Source organism: Papaver somniferum, chromosome 3 (genome assembly GCF_003573695.1).
Source record: "Papaver somniferum cultivar HN1 chromosome 3, ASM357369v1, whole genome shotgun sequence".
NCBI lineage: Eukaryota > Viridiplantae > Streptophyta > Magnoliopsida > Ranunculales > Papaveraceae > Papaver > Papaver somniferum.
The window spans coordinates 2,416,522-2,433,705 of record NC_039360.1 but is presented as its reverse complement, the minus strand read 5'-3'; the positions used below and the strand labels follow the sequence as shown (position 1 = coordinate 2,433,705).

The 17,184-nt window shown below is 37.3% G+C and overlaps 1 long non-coding RNA gene across 1 annotated transcript; it reads left to right on the top strand.

Moving 5' to 3' along the window:
* Positions 1-6,462: 6,462 nt before the first annotated feature.
* On the top strand, positions 6,463-9,193 carry LOC113360852. Its single transcript, XR_003364830.1, has 5 exons — positions 6,463-6,738; positions 7,012-7,417; positions 7,807-8,003; positions 8,145-8,288; positions 8,937-9,193. It is a non-coding gene; the product is annotated as an uncharacterized LOC113360852 (long non-coding RNA).
* The last annotated feature ends 7,991 nt before the right edge of the window (positions 9,194-17,184 follow it).

Sequence of the window (17,184 nt, the reverse complement as noted above, 5' to 3'; positions counted from 1 at the left end):
CTCGACTCCACCAAAGCAAACCTAAAGATTTCTAGCAAACAAAAAGCATGATGGCTCCACTTAGATTGTTTCTAGACCAGCTTCTATCTTTCGAAAGGGAATTCGTTGCAATTTGAGCAAACCCCTCTGGAATCAATCCGAGTCAAAGTAAGTTGAATTGAGGCGAGGGAAGCTCAGTGGAGCTTTGATACCCAAGGCCTCACCGCTATCACAAGGCGGCGCAGTCACGCATTCAACTCACAGAAACCATCATGAACTTTGGAGTGTCCTTAAAGAGCAACCAATATTTTTCGAACGAGTTTCCTATTAAGCTCGTTACCCTATCGGTCTAGTTCTATTCCAAATTTTAAAGCTTGGGTTCGCGTTAGGTTTCGTTTTCCTAAGGCGGGCAAGAAGGGAGCGGTGATGAAATCCGAACCCTTATCTTGTATTGGCCAGGCCTTGCCCTTTACTAGGAATTTAAAAACAGTCCGGTTCGTCCTCAAACAATTATCACCTTAAGGCAGACAGTAACCCGCTTGCAGGAGATTCGCGGGTGTTTCGATTGGACTTACCTCCCGTACCAGACGGGCGATGAACCGTTGTCGTCGACTCGGGCCACGACTCCTATGCCGTGTGCGAACCCGAGGGGCCGAGACGATATAGTAATCGTCGTCCTTCCCTGCACACAGTTTATATAATAATTTTTTATTTTTTTTTTTTATTAATAATACCCTTCCGTAGGGTTAAAAAAAAAATTAATAATAATAAAGTCCAAGAGTCCAGTCCAAAGTCCAAATAAAAATTTTTTTTACAGTTTTCCTCACACACTCTAAAAAAATTAAAAATTAAAAACTAAATCCTAAAATTGTCCTTTTTTCTTCTCTTTTCGCTTTTCGCTTTAAGCTTTTTCCTCTCCAAGTCCTTAGTGCTCCACTTCGAACCTGTAAATCAAAGACAAAAAGACAAAGTAAAAAGGAACAAATAAAAAAATAATAATAATAAACCTAAAAAAAAAAATCAATCTATATACAAGTCCGCGTCGGCGGCGCCATTTTGTTGTAATATTTTTCAAGAGGTAAGTAAAGATTCGTTGCTCGGACTTGTAAAGATTTAAAAACCAAAAATATGTACAAAATATGTGTCACAATGATCAAGAGACTGGGACTCAGGATTCCACCAATTCTTATACTCATGCGGTTCAACTATCAATTCTAACAGTTATAGCTTATAAATATTGACTCTTTTATTTGCCAAAGATAGATTTTGTAAAACATCAATTGTAAATCACAAGCATGGTGCATCAAAAGCTCTTACGTCTAAGCATACACCATCAAACGACATCACAACTAATTAATAAAAATCATGAAACGATTAATAATAGTGCAAATAGTCATAAAAGAATTAAATAAAATTACCACATGCATGAAAAATGGCTTCCTCCATCATCCCAGTGTTGGGGTTTAGCTCCTCATATTAATCACTTGCTCAAAATACATGTTTATAGCTCAAAAAGTTGATTAAAAGAGTGAAAAGAATGAAAACAGTAATTCTGCGACCCACAGAAGGCGTCCAGAAAAGAACGATAATAAACCTCTGCTGCTGAACTACGACACCTGACTTCTGCTGTTGACGCTTCTGGAAATAAGTCTGTCCTCGGCAGTCCGTTCTTCGTGTTCTTCAAGCTTCTTCAATGGCGGAACAGCAGCAGGAGAAATTCTGAAACTCTGATTTACGCCTCCTGTGGTGCTCTTCTCGGCCCCAAACTGTTAGACAGCCTTCTTTGGACCCTAAGAAACCTATTTATACACAAAAGGGTCATCGAATCTCTCCCAAATCGCATCGAAATCTCCTCTTTCCTTCCTTGGCAGTCACGGCAATAATTCCTTCCCAAATTTGTTTTACGCGTTTCTGAGCTCTCCCGATTATACAAAACTCTTCCTTAGTTAGAATATGTATCTTTGGAACGAATTTCTTGCCTTTAATCTCTCTGAATTTCCAAATTCGAACCCATGAAGCCGTGTTTCCTTATTTGACTTTGATTCCAATTTCCGGCCATTCCAGCCAATTTGGGTGGAATCCAAAGACTTCACCAGGCCTATTTAGGCCTAAGGAGTAAACCCAATCAATATCAGCCCTTTAGTCTCCAAAAAACTCGATCAAAACTCTAACCCTAAATCTGCCCGTGAAGAGAAACATTTCCCGCCAAATTTTCTTTTTGAATTTTTGGGAAGGAAGTGACCTCCCCCTATCATGTGCTGTTCTCCCTTTAGTACTTTTTTCGGGGTTCCTCCGGGGTATTTCTGGGGTACTTCCGGTACACTTCTGGGGCGCTTCCGGCACTCTATCAACGGAGGTCCAACCGCCGCATTTTCAGCCAATTTCGCTGCAAATCTTTATTCTTCTAAAAACACCTACAAATAAATAAAATAACCAAATAAGTACAAAATTGAGCACTAACACTATATACAATTGAGCTATATTAGACACATAAATGCGTCTATCACATAATATGTTATGCCGATATTATTGTAGGTGCATGACAAGTTATGCAGTCTTTGTTTTTGTTGGTTTTAATAGTAACAAAAAAGTTGCTGCATAACGTGTTATGCAACCGTTTTCTGGACTGCATAACAAGGTATGCAACAAATTTTGTAGATGCATAACAGGTTATGCATCCATTTTCACGAATGCATAACATGTTATGCAGACATTTTCTCAACTGCATGACAGGTTATGCAGTCATAACAACATCACCACCACTGACTGCATAAATTCTAGTCACATCAAAGCTTCTTCATCGCTATGTCCGTCTCAAGAACTGTTCGTGTTGACTACTTTCTCATTTCATAACAACTATTTTCACCTGTACTTCCAGTTCTAACACACTTGCATCTCGACTCCGACTAAACAAACAGACTGACTCTAACTCCATCTGCTAACTCCATTTGCACATCATTCTCCATGATACTTAAATTCAAAAATCTCTTTCCTAGCAATTTAACCCATTTCAAACCCATATAACTTGACTAAATTTCAGTTAAACTATTCTCCTAAGTTGCTGCATAACGTGTTGCACAAAGGATACCAACAATCACTCATTCCTTTTACTTGTGACCTAAATTTCATTTACAACCATTCCCTGAATTTCTCTTAATCCATCTCCCTTATCAGGCCATAACCCTTGCTGTCTTGCACCAGGCCTATCCTTGCTTCCATCTCAACTCTACTTCTGAAACACAACCCTGCTCAATGCATCAGCTGTCACTGCCATACACCACCAGAGTTGCAACTATCTTTCTTCTTTGAGTTCACATCCATTCCATTAAACCTCAGCTCATAACTTGAGTTTTATTCTCGGAACCACCATTTCAGCTTATAACAAGTACCACCAATTCTTCTTCCAGGCAACATCTCACAATAGCAACACCAACTCCCATTGCAACTCAACTCACACACTGTCACAGCCAAACTCAGTCTATCACCTGCAATTGCTCATTTTTCGCACAATTTTCGCATCTTCCCTGCAACCAGTCCCAGTCCAGTACCACCACTTGCATCACATCTGCAATACCACTTTCTGTCATCTCAAACACCAACACCTCAGTTGCAACCACCAACATCATCACTTGTAACTGCTATCAAGCATACAATCACTGGAACCATTTCGAGACTACAGCTTCAGCTTAGACCTTCTTAACATCTCAGCACCATTGCTTGTAGCTATTGTTCTCTGTTTCTCACAATCTAGTACCACCAATTCCATTGCTTCAACTACTAACATCAGCAGAAATCCATTTCAATCTCGAGCTCAACTCAACAGAAGCAACATCTTGAACACATCAAACAAAAGTCTTCTCCTTTTATTATGACTGAGCATCAGTGGATTCATTCCTGAACCGGCAACAACATTGACTTCCTTGGCTTAACTTTAACTAATTCAGTCACTTCCTCGAACACCTGATGTGCAAAGTTAGTGGTATGTTGAGATCTGAATTCTGAGTCGTTCTCCATCTTCATCTTCCATTCATTGAAACCATATATGTGATATTCAATTTCCTAAAAAACAAAAATGAAACCTCTCACAACCATTTCTACTCCAATTAACAACAAACCCATCGACAACTGATCGATTTAAATCGATTTCACATAAAATATCAATCATTTACGAAACCTTAAATTAGCTTACCCTTTTTCTTCTTCTTACAGAGCTCAATCGACTTCAGCACCATCACCTTCTCCCTCGATTCATCAAGCTACTAAATTCCTAGACATTATTCACACAAAATCAAGATCAATTCCTTTGAATTGAGGTCGACAGAGAGACAAGAAGATCAGTAGAAAACGAGAGAAATAAGAGAAGAGAAAAATATACCGGAACATAATTTTATAAATTCTGGGTTTGTGAGAAATTTTAATTTTATAAATTCTGGGTTTGTGAGAAATTTTCTCACAGAAAATGGGTGCACGTCTGAGTTTTTTCTGGGCGTGGGTTTCAAAGTGGAAAAAGTCTGAAAAATGGGTTTGTCTGTAGTTTTCACTACCCAAAAAAGAACGACTAAATTGTCACCGATTTTAAGATGTCACCGATAGGGGTGAGCATGGGCCGGTATGCCGGTTTTCACCTCATCCGTATCCAATCCAATACATTACGGATTTCAAATTTAGCATCCGCATCCAATCCAACATCCAACGGATTTACATCTAATGGATGCACGGATGAACGGATTGGGTGCGGATAATCCAATGGATTTGTGTTAGTTAAAATTTATAAGGAAAAAATAAAGCCAATATAGATGATTTCTTATAGAACCAACAGATTTTATATATGTATATAAATATAGAAGTGTCATGGACACAACTCCAAGCAAACACCTTAAAAATTCCAAAATTATCCATATTTTTCTGTAGAAACTATATAAATGCACTTAATCTAACGGGTATCGATGTCTAACGGATTTTAAAGGTTGCATCCAGGTCCAATCCATAATCCGTTGGATTTTAAAATTTTCATCCGCGTCCAACCCATTAGCGAATGGTTCGGGCATCCATCCGCACAAATGCGGTTGGTCTCGGTTAAATCCGCGGATTATGGATAAAATGCTCGAACCCTATTTTTGGGCATAGCTAAATCTTTCTAGGCATACAAAACAATAGTCCTAACTTGGGTGACCTTATAAGGGGCACCCTATGTGTAGTTCAATTACCTATATACCCTTAAATCTTTTAAATTAGTAATCTATTCCTATCCCTAATACAAAAACCTAAAATCAATAAACATAAAAATCAGTTTCAAGACCAACTTTTTTTCTTCTTCCTCCTCTCCTCTGCCGAACAAAGTTCGGTTTAAAATTAAGTTTAGATTTGCGCCGCACTGTTCTTGAAACTGAACTCTGAAAGTGCATACAAACGGTTCGGCTTAACAATACATATTAGTTATGAGCCGAACTTAGTCACATAGAAACTTATATTTAGGATTGGCTTATTCGATAGTATTAGTTTTGCGCCGAATATGTGTTGTTGGAATTTCATAAATCTTGCAAGTGTATATGATCGGCTTATTTGCATGATTCCATTATGCGCCGAATATATGTTTCAATTCATAAGTATAAATTCGGATTATTCCATCGGTATAGGTCCACCAAGCGCGATCTACAAAGAATATCATAAGATTAAATACTACAAAGAAAAATTAATAGTTAGGTTCAGCTTATACGATAATCATAGAATGAGCCGAATCATGTACATATAGAGGATTCGGCTTATACGATACTCTCAATATGTGCCGAACCATCAACAAATTATATCTAACAATTATTAATGGTATGTTCGGCTCATACGATTTTCATTATATAAGCCGAACCATTAACATATTTTACTCCAGAACTCTCAGGAATAGGTTCGGCTTTCTATGAAACTTTCATATAAACCGAACTAGTATCTAGAAATAGGAAAAATATATATTCGGTGCATACCGTAAACAGTTTCAGAGAGCCGAACCGTTCATCATTTGGTTGGTTCGGCTCGTAGATGTGAGCCGAACCTCAACCTGGTTCGCTGAAACAAAAAAAGAAATCACAAACTTTTCATAATGATGTGTATTTTCCTAAGTTTTTTAGATGAATGATGACCCTCCTCATCCTCCATTGAATCAAGAAGAAAATGTTTCTCACTTTCTCGTTCTCCTTCTCTCCTTCTAAATAAAAACTTTGATTTTTTTTTTCCCAAATTTTTTCATCTAAACAAACCTTTATAATTCTGAAAATTATCTTAATCACTAAACAAAAGTTTTAATCACTAATCCAGCTTACTAACATTAATACGTAAAGGACAGATTTGTCATAAAAAAAATTTTGGTTAAGGGGATTTCTGATTTTGTTATTTCATATCCTTTTCTATCTTTATTCAGAATGCCTAATAAGAATCTAGACTAATCTGTACTAGACTTGAGAGTGGGGGACTGAACTAGTGTAAAGCTCAGCGTATCCGAGAATAAACGTTAATTTCTACCCAAAAAGCTCGTTGTTCTCTAATCAGAAAAGACTCCGCCATTAACAACACCCCTGGACGAAACCCTAAGAGGCGAAGACGTCGATTTTCAGCTCCAATTCCTGAATTTGAAGATGATAATTATGATGATCACGATCGCAAGTCTATTAGTATGACCTAGGTATTCATTTCGATGATTTTAGCTTAAATTCTGCACGATGATGAAGAAGATGAGATCTTGAATTCGTTCTCTTATTATCCGATGATGAGGTACGTGATTTTGAATGAATTGGTTGTTATTCTGGTGTGTTCGTTTTTTTCATTCTCTGATTTGATTAAATTGCACATGATCATAGGGGTTTCAGAATTTAAACATTCTTTCTTTGATTGGATTAATGTTTTTGTTGTGGTGTGATTACATTTTCTTTAAAAAGAATCACAGAAAGTAAATCAGTTGAGTGAGGTTCATTGCAAATAGATTACAATTTCATTGGAAAGAATTATAAAAGTTTGAAATTTAAATAACACTTTAACATCTTTCAGTGAAGCACTACTTAAAGACTGCTCCCAACAACTCCCATTGAGAGACTTCACCACCTTTACCACAACAACTACTTAATTAACTACTAAAGGTGTCAACCCCGTAACAACTGTGGCATTACAACCTGGTGAAAGGGATGACGAATTGATGGGGGACAGGAAGGAGGTGGTTTGCTGCAGTAACACTGAGCGGCTTTCAGCTCGGTATGGATTTTTGACTACCAAACCTCCAACAGTTAACATTCACTTTTACGCCAATTTGTGCAAAGGTTGCATGCTCGAAGCATAGCCATGGTTCCTCCGCATATATGTATATCGCCAGGTGGTGGTGATTGTTGGAGGTGGTGGTGGCCCTGATGGTTGTTGTTGGCGATGATTGAGTGGTGTGGCTGGGCGGGTGTTGTTGGCGGTAAGTGTTATTAACTTCAGCTAGCATTATTCATCATTTGTCATTGCTAGTTATCAAGGTTGTTCTATGAGGGTGGCCTCACTCTTGCTTACCCAGCTCAATTTCATTATTTAAGCCACGTGGTTCAGTTTTTGAAGTACTAAGTTTGATCCTGGGACATCTTTTGTATATTGTCCCTGATCATGTAGTTAGGGAATTTTTCAGGGTTGCCGATGACCTTTTACGTTCCATTCTCTTCACTGACCTTTTACCTTCCATTGTCTTCACTGACAATGAAGATGGTACCAAAAGTACCCTTACAAACTTAAAACTTCAAAGACTTTTTTAACATATATTTGTGAGCCTGAATGTTTTTCTGGACTGTTCCTTAATTGTTAACCATGTTCCAGTTGGAAGTGAGCGCGAGATTCAGAGAACCATGTTAGAACTGCTGAACCAGTTGGATGGTTTTGATTCTAGAGGAGATGTCAAAGTTATTCTTGCTACAGAATCGAAAGTCTTGATCCTGCCTTGCCCAGACCTGGGCGAATAGATAGGAACATTGAATTCTCTTCCTGACGCCAAAACAAGGAGACGTAATTTCCAGGTAAATGTTGTCTTCATTCATATACTGTTGCATTGTATTTTTGGCCCAAATTAAGTTTTTTTAACTACATTGTCAGCATTCAGTATAAACACCTCTATTTTGTTCGTGATTGTGGTATAATATGTGCATTGGAGAATTCAGATCCACACTTCAAGGATGACATTGGCAGATGATGTTAACCTAGAAGAGTTTGTGATGATGACTAAGTATGATTTTTCTGGAGCTGATATTAAAGATGTGTATACAGAGGCCGGTTTGCTTGCTTTAAGAGAATGCCATATGAAGGTAAACATTTATATGAAAAGATTGTTGAGTCTCATTGTGATTTAGCTGAACGTCAAGATCGGTAACCCACTTGCATACACATAAATACTCAAATCTCCTACTGCTGTTTGCATATCTAAACTTTAACAGTTTTAAAATTTTGAAGGATAGAAATTAGGTTTTCAACTTCTTTGCCTGTATGTAATTTAGTTCTGATGCCAATGGGCTATAAAGTGCAATCCAAAAGTAAAGCTTTTTAGTTGCATAGTTGTAAAAACGTAAAAGTTGGGCACCTATGTTTTCACCCTCTTTATAAGCGTCTCTTTTTTCTACTAGTATTAATTTTGCTTTTGGAGATCGGTTATTTCCGATGGAAACAGTCTACTGCTTTTTGACCCTCGATAATTCCTATTGAAGAATCTGTTAGCTGAAATACTTTTGAGTTCATCATTGGTTCTTTGAGGTGATGGGTTTTCCTATAGCTATTCAGCCTGTTCCGTACCTTTTGGTTTTGAGAACAATGCAATAATTTGTCTGCTATCTCAGTTAGTTTTCTTGTCATCCTCGTTTAATTTTCATTGTGTTAAAACATCTTTAAACTTTTATTTTCTGTAGAATCATCTACATCAGTAAAAAAGGTTGGCTTCTAATTAACATTATATTTTTCAGGTGATGCCCCCGGATTTTAAGAAGGAAAAGGAGAAGGTTATGTACAAGAAAGAGGGAGGGTCGGAAGGACTTTATATGTAAGAAAACAAGTCATGAGAACTTTTGGATAATCTGCATATTGCTTGCAATTTCCTTGTATGATTCTGTTTTCATTACTGGGGTCGTTTTCTTAATATTTCTGTGGTGCTCGTCGTTCAACTGTATGCCAGTACTATAACTTGTCCATGGTTACTGAAATGACATATGCAGTTTCTTTATCCTTAGCTTCTTGAGTTTTGTTGTTCAAATTTTATGCGTTTTATTTTATCTCTTTAAATTTATCGCATTTCTTTTACGAAGTGAGGATGTATATATTAGGAGTAGAGTAAATTGCTATAATCCTCGCCTCTAGTCTAGACGTCTAGTTTCGGTGTTAGAGATCGGGGGTCCGAGTTTCTGCGCCATTATATTTTTTCTTCCCTGGATGTTTGATGCCACCATATAGGTGTGTTTATGGAGTGGAGTTTTCCATACATATGGAGTTCATCTCATATTTGTGAATGTGTTTAGGGTTCTGGGTAGTGGGTAGATAGCACGAGAGCATGTATGAAGGAGAAGAAAGCTGTTACTGCCGAATAAATGAGAGAAATGGTAGGATTGGCATGTGACCTGTGGGTTTGATCCATCTTTAATACTATGATTAAGCATTATTTCTTGCTTCCTTTTTTCAGACTTCTTCAGTGGTATTAACTGAAATGGTAAGGAGGAGTTTAGTCAGTGATGGTTTCCAAGGGGTGGAAACCCACAGATATACCGTTAAGGGGTTACCCTCTCCAGGCCAGCTGACCTGACCTGTCTTGTTTGGGATTAAAAGCTTAGTTTTCGGTTCGGTTTGGAGGGGTGGAAAGGGAGATAGATGTATTGGTGCAATACATTTCTACTGATAAAGTCACGGGACTGGAGTACCGTTAGGCCACTCTATTTTTTAGTGTGTTGGGTGCATATGATGGTGGCAACCCTATAATTCTAGTCTTCAACCAAATTTAATGCTTCTTTGGATTTTTTTGGTGCTGTAACAAGAATTATAGGATCTGTTCTCAGTTCCTCTAGCTTCCACGTCATTCATGCGTATCGCTGGTTGGAGAATTCCATCTTGTTGCAATCAATTTGAAGTATCATGGTTGAATTTTGGCCCATGTTTGCCCAAAATTCCTCAGATTATTGTCGCGCATGGTATTAGCGGATCATTTGATCGTTGGCCAGTGTGGTCAGAACTTATCGGTAATTACATGCCATCCCTAATATTCATGACATATTCCTAGAGAAATGCATGTATTCCGTTGTCTTCTTCACATTGCAATGGAACCATTTGACCAGAATAAATAAGTTGCATTTCCAAAGTAAAAATGAATCAGGTCCAGTTCTCGGTACTCACCATTTTTCTCACTCAAGATAGTTGGATGGGTAAAAAGGGAGTCGGATCTAGACCTTAACATCTTTTCTTTCTAGGCAAACAAAGGGCAAAGAAACATAAACTAACTGTGCAATACAATACGTTGCTACTGATAAACGGAACCCCGTAAAAGCCTGAACCTCTTGACACTATCTGTCTCCAGTTTCTCTACCAAATTTAAGGATCTTTTGGATTTTAGTCGCATTGTTTATCACGGAAATCGTTAATGTCAGATTATTGTCGAGCATGGCGCAGTGGCCATTTTCTCAAGGTGGTCAGAGCTTATCGGTGTTCAGGTGTCGTCCCTAGTATTCATGCTTTGGGGAATCCGTTTGACCAGGAAAAATATAGAGAAGTGTATTTCGTTGTCTTTTTTTGTATAGAATGGAGAAACCCGTTTCACCGGAAAAAATTGGTTTCATATCCAAGCAAAAAGAAAAAAATAAAAGTGAACAACACCAATTCTCTGTACGTACCATATTTAGTTTCCAAAAAGTGAGGTCATTGCTTAAGTCATCTAGGCCTAAACTAGCTGAACTTCAAATCTATAAATAGCACAACACTATGCATCTAATCTTATTCACGTAAATAGCTCATAGATAGATGAGGTAAAGTCTCTCTCGGTATCAAGGAGAGAAGATTACAGAAATGAGGAGGCAAAAAAGAGTTGGATTCTTGTAACAATTTGGTGTTGGATATCACAATTAAGTTCGCCGTTGTGACAGGATTTCGTGGGCGGAAGCCCCTCTCAGGGCTGTGGTCGACTTGGCCAGTTAGGTTGTGGGGGTCTAGTGTAGAGTGTGAGGCAGCGCCATCGTAATTTTAATTTGAAAACCTAATCTAAACTGCGTGATATGCCTGTTGTTGATGAGCAGACATCTCCAAAAAACCTGAAATCTCTTAAGTAGGAGCGATTACATTTTTATTATTTTTTTAAAGCACATCGAAATTATCGTTTTCTTCTATTCTAATCACATCATCGTAATCCTAAAACAGGGTATTCCTAGTCCAAAAATTCTTCACGAACCGTGAAGAATGATCCACGGGAAACAGCCAGACACAAAAGCATTCCCTGCACGTCTTCCGAGGGGAAGCGCACCATTGAGACCCGCAAAAAAAGAAAAAAAATCTGTCTGGTGGTTTCCTTGTGGTTCGTTTTTCTGGTTCGTTTAGAACCACTGTTCCTAGTCGGGTCAAAGGAAAAACAATCCTTTAATTCGGTTATGGTGTTAGAGCTTATTGAACCGGCATAATTCATTAACCTGTTGTGCTCCAATTTTCATTTTGGAAAGGTCAAATTATTGTCTAAAAGATCCTTAAAGTCAGGGTACACCCGTGTGTTTTTGATTTTCTAGTTTTAAATAGTTTTTCCTTTCACATAGTTTTTATAAAATAAAAGCTACTTACTGAATTCCGAGTCCGCTCATACCGATTATATAACTGGCGTTAGAGTTGATATTTTTTTCTTTCATACCAGTTTGTATAATCGATATGCACAGGGTCGGAAATTTAGTGGACAGATTTTGTTTAACCGCTTTAGTAGCTTTAGTAAATTTATTCTCTTTTAAGCATCGAATATTGTGTATTAGTATAAACAGTCTCTTTGTTTATATGCATAGAAGCTAGAAATGATAGTTTTTGGATGGGTATCCAAGTCTATTTGGTATTTGAGAGCTGTTGATTTAGTCATTTGTCCGGTGGTAGTCCGAAATTTATTTGCTTGGTAAGAGAAAATGGTCTAATGTTTACATTTTCATTATTCGTAATCTTAGTTGTCTGTTTACATTGTGAAAGTCATTTCTCTCTATGATTGGTCCCTTACAGGTTTCTGTTTCAAGTGTAATGCGGCTACCTCCACCTTTACCTCCACCTTCACCTCCTGTACTTCCAGCTACAAGTAATTGCCATTGTAGAAGCAGCAGAAGACCTGCAGTTTTATATTATACTGCTCTATTGTGTGTACCTCTTGTTTTTAACAAATTTCAACTGTAATAAATATCGGTAACAGTAAGCTTTCTTCTTATGAATGCTTTTGTAGACAAAAAATCAGTTTTTTAGCACTGACTCACAGACTTAATTACATGAATTCAGCTGATAAAATAAATCTACGCAGGAAGTAATCAACAAAATGTTAGGTGCACGTAACTGTCTTCGTATCAGCATGCGCACCATTTATCCCACTCTTCTTCAGAAACGCACATTTACTTAGCTCTCTTTAGTACCAGTGGCAGTGGCAGTGGCAGAAGAAGAACAATACAATAAGTGTGGTGATACTGTCACGTTGCATAAATATCTACCTTGAGATTTAAAAAATAATTAAAAAGCTAAGATTCGGACCGGTATGACCTTTGGGGTTACAAATATATAAGAACTTTTTAGTTTCATTTAACTTTCGATGACAAAGATTCTAAACACCTTATGGCGGCTGAACTAAACAAATTTCCTCACTGTACCTCTTGTTTTTAACAAATTGAATATTAGTAAGTTCTCTTATGAGTTATCGTTGGTTTATCATTTGTGATGTTATTTCTATACTACTTTCTGATTCTTTCTTTTTCCGGGTACTATAATTTTTGTTGTCGGATTTTCGTATCTTAGTGTAGTAAGGCTTGTTGATTTGTAGTTGGTGTAACTCAATATAATGAAATGAGACCCAGGTTCCCCGTAACACCAGACTGCCAAACCCCAGTACATGTTTAGTGGTGAATGTCGAGCAACCCAGCCCGTAGACATTTTCTATTGGTAGTGCAGAAGCTGACATGTATGTAGACATTTTCTACTAACTCATGCTATTTTAAGTATCGCATAAAGAGTAAACATACTAATGAATTATCACATACTACTCATCATGGTAAAAAGAACTATCATCTGAGAAATATATAGCTTAGCTCACCCTCTGACCCATATTTTTTCTCATTTTTTCCACGCAGCTATTACCTTTAGCGATGGTCAAAATAAGGTTAAATAGTTATTGGGTCCGTACCTGCATAGAATGGAGTGAATTCTGGGTCCGTACCTGCATACAAGTGGAGGGAGTACGACCCCAATTAACTACTGGCAGGTCGTCAGCCACTAATGTTAATGAAGCATCGGTCTTCACATACGGAATGGCTTGAAACTTTCGAAATCTCTCGTCAGCGTCATCATTAGCTTCAACTCTTTCTAAAGTTGCAGTTTCGAGGTCATAATGGCAAAGGGTCCTTCCATTATGCCACATCAGAACTTTACTTTCTGTAAGGGCGAATGGATGATATCTGGGAGGGTAGAAGAAATTTGAACGTATCGTAAGTTTTCTCCACCGTTTGCGGCCACTTTGTTTTCATCAGTTTCCATGAATGACCATATTGTAGTTATTCCACGTGAAGAACTCCGAACAACAATCGATAAATACCCTCTTAACAGTAGTAACTGGGGTTCCTCGCCAAGATGTTCCTTTTGGAAACAAGACCATGACGGAACTGATCGGAACTTCTCGTCTGCCAGATCAAAAGCTACAATATTTGAGCCCATGTCTAACCAATGAAGAGCTCCGTCGCAAAGAATTCCGTTTGTTTTAATCAAACTTTGACAGGTCATGTCTTCTTTGTTTCTCCACCCCATCTTGTCACCAAGAGTGTATACCTGGACTCGACCTCCGTTAAATTCACTGGGGTCGTAGTGAATTCTGACAACCTTGTACTCGTTAGTTGAGTAAAGATAACCAAATCCACTAACCAAGAAATGATACTTCCCATCATCTTGTAACGGTAATGGCGGAAGATGGACGGTTTGTCTAGTGAAAGGATTACAAATATTGATAGGATCATCAACGTTGTTATGAGTTACATAAAAACAAACCAAACCTCTGTGGGAGCCAACCATGGGACAATACGTCTTACATGCAGACATGTAGTTGATACGAGGACAACCGCCGAGGGGTGTAAGTGCATTGAAAGAGAGTTGTTCATCGAGTTTTTCGTTATTCTTCTCATCATATTCTCCATAATATAGTTGCATACTACCATAATTATGTTTACATGCAAACAAAAGATTTATCTTTTGGTCGCGCTTAATATGATGCAATATATTTCGCCAGGTTTTGCATACTTCCTTGCACTGTATCACATATTCAAATGGTAAGCGAGTAAGTATCTCCAGAATGATTTCATGAGGAAGATGTTGTAGCATCATTGTTCTGCTTGTACCGAATTTCCAAACCCTAGTTTCGCAAACTCTTTTTCTTTTAACTCTTTTAATTTTGGATTTTTATTTCATTGTTCTCAGCCTTTCTTTGAACCTCCTCATGTATATTTGTGTGTGAAAGAGTGGCTGAGATCGCTCCTAAATTTGAACGGTATAAATTATGCCTTGGCCCAAATATATAACCTAACCACTAAACCGCCCCGGGTAATACTAAACTTAACTTTCCCTCATTCACGACATTACCTAGGTTAAGTTTTTCTTATCTATTTTAGTCTATGCCGCACCTGCTAAACAACCACAATAAGTGACAGTAGATTTTATCGTCCCAGTACATATGGATGGATGGATGAATGACTTTCTATCTCTAAATTAAGGTAGACATGACTAATACTAGTATAGGACATGTACGTAGTAAGTATTGTCATGTGTTTGGTCTGCCAACTCATTTATTTCATCAACTACTTTTTACTGGCCAGTAATAACACTCAAGGAAAACTTATAATCTAGATTCATTCTGCATGTGTATATATATGTGTACATACACCTAATTCTGTTTTGGTGAACCAAATAGTTTATAGAGATGTGGAAACTTAAGGTTGCTAGCAATCAGGGACCATGTAGTGAATGGCTTTTCAGTAACAATAACTATGTGGGTAGACAAGTTTGGGAATTTGTAGAAAATCTGATATCAAAGATTTAATGAAAATACACAAACTAAAACTCAAACAAATTTTTCTTCAATTGATGTATTTCGACTCATGCTCAACAGCCTATTTATATGATTCACAAACTTGACTCTCAAGTGAAAAGACTTTCCTAATTAAAAACAAACTCTAACAAGAAACTTCTAGACAATTCTCACGTAAACAAATTCTTAAAACAGGTTATACTTGTAACCCAAGTAAACTTCTAAAAAACGTACCATGGATCAACTACTCTTGTTGATCCATTCACATTGTATCAACTGTAACTGTTTATCCAACGACATTCTGTCAACTCTCATAGTTGATCCATACTATGGATCAATAACACTTGTTTATCCATTCTGTTTTCTTCATAGTATCTTGGTTTATTCTTCAACATCCTCCCTTAAACCAAGATACTCTTTGCTAATCATTCCAAGCTTTCCACGTAAGTAAATGAAAGTGTTAGACTTCAAAGACTTGGTGAAAATATCATCTACTTGCTCTTCACTTTCAACAAACTCCACAACTATCTCCTTGTTACTGACAAGCTCTCTGATGTAGTGATACTTAATATCAATGTATTTACTTCTCCCATGAAACACAAGATTCTTAGTTAATGATATTGTCGACTTGTTATCACAACTATTGTTGTTGGTATTGTTTGTTCTTGAAACAATGACTTCAGCATCATTCTTAACCATACAGCTTGTGTAGCACAATTGCTATCAGCTATATACTCAGCTTCTGTTGTAGATAATGCAACAACTTGTTGCTTCTTAGAGGACCAAGAGAAAAAACCAATTCCCAACTGAAATCTATAACCTGATGTGCTCTTTCTTCCTTCTGTATCTCCATCCCAATCACTATCAGTGAAACCAACTAACTTTGGATCCTCTGAAACGGTATAAAAGATTCCCATGCTTGTTGTTCCTTTTACATATCTCAGAATACGTTTTGCAGCTTGTAAATGTGATTGTCTAGGTTCTTCCATAAATCTGCTAACCAATCCAACTGCATACATGATATTAGGTCTTGTAGCAGTTAAGTATCTTAAACATCCAACAAGACATTTAAAGTTTGTTGAATTTACTAGCTCTCATGTTGCATCTTTTGTCAACTTCAATCTCTCTTCTACTGGTGTCAAAATTGGATTACAATTATCCATCTTGAAACGCTTCAAAATTCCTTCAGCATACCTTTGTTGATTAATAAAAACTCCTATTTCAGTTTGTTGTACTTCAATACCAAGAAAGTATGACATTAAACCAAGGTCTGTCATTTCAAACTCCTTCACCATATCCTCCCTGAACTCTTTGATCATCTCAGAACTATTTCCAGTAAATATGAGATCATCAACATATAAACACACTATAATATGATTGCCAGGATCATCAGCTTTCAAATATAGAATATGCTCATGTGGACATCTTTTAAACCCCTTCTTAATGAAATAATAATCTATTCTTGTATACCAAGCTCTTGGTGCTTGTTTCAAACCATACAAGGCTTTGTTTAGCCTGTATACTTCATTCTCTTTCCCCTCCACAATGTAACCAGCTGGTTGTTTAACATAAACTTCTTATTCCAATACTCCATTCAATAATGATGACTTCACATCCATCTGAAAAATCTTCCAATTCTTTTGTGCAGCTAGAGCAATAATCATTCTTACTGTATCAAGTCTTGCGACTGGTGCAAACACTTCTGAATAATCAATTCCTTGTCTTTGTCTATATCCCTTAGCAACTAATCTTGCTTTCAGTCTTTCTTTTTCACCATTTGACTTATATTTTCTTTTGTAAACCCATTTGACACCAATAGGTTTCTTTCCTGGTGGAAGTTTTGTCAGTTACCAAGTGTTATTCTTCTCAATTGACTTCAATTCTTCATTCATGGTTTGAATCCAACCTTGTTCTTTAGATGCTTCTTCATAAGCTACAAGATCACA